The sequence below is a fragment of the Eucalyptus grandis genome, chromosome 8 (genome assembly GCF_016545825.1).
Source record: "Eucalyptus grandis isolate ANBG69807.140 chromosome 8, ASM1654582v1, whole genome shotgun sequence".
Classification (NCBI taxonomy): domain Eukaryota; kingdom Viridiplantae; phylum Streptophyta; class Magnoliopsida; order Myrtales; family Myrtaceae; genus Eucalyptus; species Eucalyptus grandis.
Genome location: NC_052619.1, coordinates 55,575,650 through 55,580,361, shown reverse-complemented (window position 1 = coordinate 55,580,361; position 4,712 = coordinate 55,575,650). Strand labels below are relative to the sequence as shown.

Genomic DNA, 4,712 nt, shown 5'->3' with positions numbered 1-4,712 from the left:
TGACCACAGTGTCTATCCAATGACATCTCTCTCTCTCTCTCTCTCTCTCTCGACATCAACGCCGCGCGGGTGTGTAGTCTATGATGGTAGTACACAACGGCTCCATGGTGGTCTGTAGTGGTTGCTCATGGAGGATGCACTTTTCCAATGGATGTGAAATTGATTATCATGTGGTAATTTTTCGGTGGAAAGTCTATGCAAAACTGGATAGGCCCAGGACTACTCAACTTTCTACGCAAAAGTTATTCTTCGATTAACTTTTGGGTTCTTTTTGAAGCAATATGTCGTGGTTGGAATATATAAAATAAGACAAAACTATTGAGCGCATATATCATATACGCATCGAAAGCATCTCTAAGAATCCAATCGTGATGCATATAAGCCCAAAAAAAAAAAAGATGAGAGAATTTAGAGGAGAATTTCTTTTTGACTTTATTGAGCTCGTAACGCTATGCTCTTCCAAGTGGACATCACAATCCCAAGTCGGCCAATAATGCAGTCACCAAGCATACCGAACTTCTCATGGTGTGCGCCGAGAACGTGCTATACAAAGTTCATTTACTTCACGTCAACTTTGGCATGCTCGTCGCTTCATATTTATCCGATTTCTGTCCTGATTTGATATGTTCACACGATTTTATCTAGTAAATCGAAGCAGAGAATCTTGCCTCTTCTTTCTAATTAAATATCGGCAACGACGAGTCTTAGCTTCATCATCTTAGAAACAGGAGAACTGGATCTCGCATTCCTCACGTGGCGGAGATGGGACATTTGACCTCAGCAGCCGTGCCTCTCCCGATACATTTGAAACCATAACGATGGGAATGTAGGCACCCGAAAGGCGCTACCAACATGTACCGGGTTTCTACAGGCACGGTGTCTCCATCCATGCATGGTCAATTAGGACAAAACACGAAGCATGCCCACTCAATCCTAGCGCGATTAATCTTTAAGAGAGAAACATGTAATAATGGTCGCCAGGCCATCAACCCAATACATCTTGTCGGAGATTGAACGTTCTTGACGAGGATGTGCGTCTCGTCTCGTTTTCCATGGATCGACGAGGGGAAATGGTGACAAAAAGAAAGCAAGATAAGGGGAAAGTTAAAAAACAAAAAAAAAAACAAAAGCACATAAAAAGAAAAAACAAAGATGGAACAAAGAAAAGGGTGATTGATCTCAATGGGCACTTTTAATTTTTGTAACATACGGCAGATAATGACTCCTCTCGAGGACCCCCCACCACCTCCATTCTGATCTCGATAGAATTGGGGGGTGGGGGCGAGGTAAAAAGGGACTGAGATATTATTCTCCGAAGACGTGTGCTTCACCGTACACAATGATGGGAGGGAGAATCTTGTGGATGAGGAGGGAACACAAGGTTCTAAATCCCTCAACATCCTAAATCATGTTCGCCCATCATCTAAATAAACAAAGGGGATTGACATTGGAAGAGGACCCCTCCTTTGAAAAAAACATTTCTAATCGGCCAGCTGTAGGATCTCCAAAAGCGAATGAATTATTGACCGAGACAAAAATTGGGAATCAAAGGCGGAACGACACCGATTCGTTCCGGGGGGGGGTGTGGAAGACGGTGGTGAGAATTGAGTTAGTGGTGAGATGAAAACTTTGGTGGTCCTAGAGAATAATGCTCGCTCGTGATATAACATGGGTGTGGCTCATATGCATGCTGTTTGCTGCCGTATCGATTTAGTTTTGAGTGTAGGGTTTTTTTCCATCAAGTTGGGAGATGATTTCACACTACATGATTGGAGTTGATGAAGATACAAATTGAGGAAGAAAATGATCCATGTGACGACCCATGTGAATCGTTTCCCCCGCAAGAATGTGGACAGTTCGTGGGTCTCCAACTCCCCAATTCATCATGAAGTTTTTGCATTTCGAGCACTGCTGGGGTCACTGAACATTAGCACTCGAGTCAAACGTGGTGTCTTTGAGCCACCCAATCATTATCGTTCCCGCCTCCTTTTTGGATGTGATCCTGTCCTAACCCCGATGACGAGGCATGTCGCGTCTATTTTCGTTACGGGAGGAGTGATTTGGGATCTCCTCCTCTCCTCTTGCTGGGAGAGGATATTTTTGCTGATTCTAGAATGCTTTGCTAATTATTTTTTATATTAATGGAAAGTTAAACAGAGGCTGCCCCCGTGTGGTGCTGAGCAAAGGATGCATCGCGTGCATTTGTCGGTTTTAAGTGATCGTTCAGTTTCAAGATGCTGACACGCTGATGTATTTAGCCTTATCGTTACTCACTCATAGAATCATAACCATGAATGGATGCAGTGAAAGAGAGAGTTTGACTAGAGCGCCTAATGGGCTTGTACACGAATACACTCCAGTGCCACAATGATTTTAGATAGTCCCAAGGAATTCATCTTTCTAACCTAAACTCATCAATATGTCTAGCATCCTCCGTCGAAGCTTTCAGCCTTTGAGTTTCGCGAAAGACAAGCGGAAGTACGTATGCTCGGTACTACAGGATCCCAAATCAAAAGATCAATCGCATAACACAGAAAGGATACCAGAAATTAGGAAAGGACCCAATGACCGTGCAGCTTCATGAGCAGCACAGGCTAATTGCGCAGCACAGCACACTGGAAGTACTTGAGCAAAACAAAAGTATCACTAATCTAAAATCGAAATTGCTTTTGATTTCATAAATCCCCAAGTAGGGGGGAAAATATTCAAAGAATTGCAAAAATGATACAGCTGATGTTACCTATCTGCAACGTAATGATAGCTCGCTCTTGAGGCTTTATCCCTTGGCCAGAAAGGCCCATTACGATAAACAAAATGGCAATATGCTGTGCGGGCAGCAACCCAAAATGGGAATCAAGATTCACTGCCCATTTGACACAATGGCCAATCATGAGAATACATCGCAAAAGGACCAAGATCAACACGAGGCTCATTCAAACTTCAAGCCCTCTGTTCACAAGACTCTTCATTAACTCGAACCCCAGGTCCATAAATCAAGCGGCAACGTTCATTGAACGAGCTGACCAGTCGGCCAACCACTTCCTTGAAGAAGACCGACGCCACCTAATAGCAGGAAACCCAAAGACAAATTAGCATGGTCCATGGCTGCAACATTATTTTCCAAACATACATAACCCTAAGGTTTTGAATGAATTGCTGCAAGAGCTAGAAATATCAGTGCTAATGAATGAATCCAATGGACTGCTATTAGTAAATGTAGCAAACTACACTCAACCGACAGAAGAATATGGGCTCCTTTAGAAACATTAATGTCACTGCTCTGGTACATTGGAGTCGGGATAATTTGGGAGGAAGCTGATCAAAAGAGATGCAAAATAACAGCAACTGCAGACGCTCACAAGTTTAAATGACACCGCCATAGGTATAATGATATAATCGTGTAACAGAGGTAACAAACAGCAACGGCAAACAATATTTACATTTATATAGAGGGACTCAGGACCATAACTGATCAAACTTAAGAGCCAAAAGGTTAAACAAGAGTCGTCATGCAATTAAGCCCAGAACATACGCAATGAAGAAGATCACATGCCTCAATTCCAATGAAGAAGAAGAAGAAGAAGAAGCCATATGCTACTAGTTGTGAATAACTCTGGCATTTTATCAATAGAAAATCTGGCTTTCTAAAGGCATTGTCTAAATTACAAATGTAATTTAGTCCACAGTGAATGAGCTGGCTGCTCTACTAGCGCACAAAATGAGCAATTTCATCTTTACCATATGCGGAAATACTGAAAGTTTAAGTGGCAAATGCAGCATATTAGCAGAAGAAACTGTCAAATTTACGGTCTATCTCTACCATTGCTAGTAGAGTTTTCTAAAGTCAGCAATCCTATGATAGCTCAATCTAACTATATAAAAACCACTCATTATCAATGCAGATGCCATAAGATTTTGGTGTTCCCATTCAAGGAAAGTACACAGAGGTTTTGCAAATAGAAAAAATGGTATTTATGTTGCAGATGCCAGGATATAAATTTGAAAATAGTAAATGCCAAGAAATACACAAGGCTTTCCAACTAGACTAGGTAATTCATTGTCTGTACAGTAAGAAGAATTGCTTCTGACTTCTAAGCACTTCAAGTAAATAGTGTAACTCACTAGAAGTACCTCAACTTCAGCATTTGTCATGCTCATCAAAAAGCCTAAAATTCATAGAGAATGATTATAGAAATAGGGATTTGATGCAACTGCATACATTACAAGAAGCAACACTACCTGCCGGTAAAGTGGCGACTGAAACTTAAAATCCACCAAAAAGTAAAGGCTACAAGATCCTGGAACTGGTCCTGGATTGAACTCCCAAATATTTATCAAATGGTCAAAAAGGGAACTATCCGATGCTGTCGTCTGGAAAAGAAAGCAGAAAACAGGAAAACATTAACAAAGCGAAACCACATCAGTCAACTCAGAACTGCAACCAAGAACACCAATTGCTAGCGGCTTAAAAAAAGACACTCTCATCAATCCATGCAAGACAAAACCTACTTATTTTCTTGCTAGATGAAGGACAAGTATTGCAAGGAGCATGAAGGTGATTATTCCCAGACTTGCAGATCTCGGAAAGGATAGGCCACCACTAAACCAAACCCTTTGTTGCCGACGAAAGCCTATCTTAAGACAAGAATCTTTCTGTATTGTGCAAGTTTAAGTATCCACATACAGTGGAACCAGTCAATTTTTCTTATTCT

At 41.5% G+C, this 4,712-nt stretch overlaps 1 non-coding gene across 1 annotated transcript; it reads right to left on the bottom strand.

Annotated features, from left to right (window-relative positions):
• Positions 1-2,647: 2,647 nt before the first annotated feature.
• Positions 2,648-4,706, bottom strand: LOC104447892. The gene is made up of 2 exons (XR_005545272.1): positions 4,240-4,706; positions 2,648-3,063 (listed from the first exon to the last, which is right to left on the bottom strand). It is a non-coding gene; the product is annotated as an uncharacterized LOC104447892 (transcript).
• Positions 4,707-4,712: the final 6 nt, after the last annotated feature.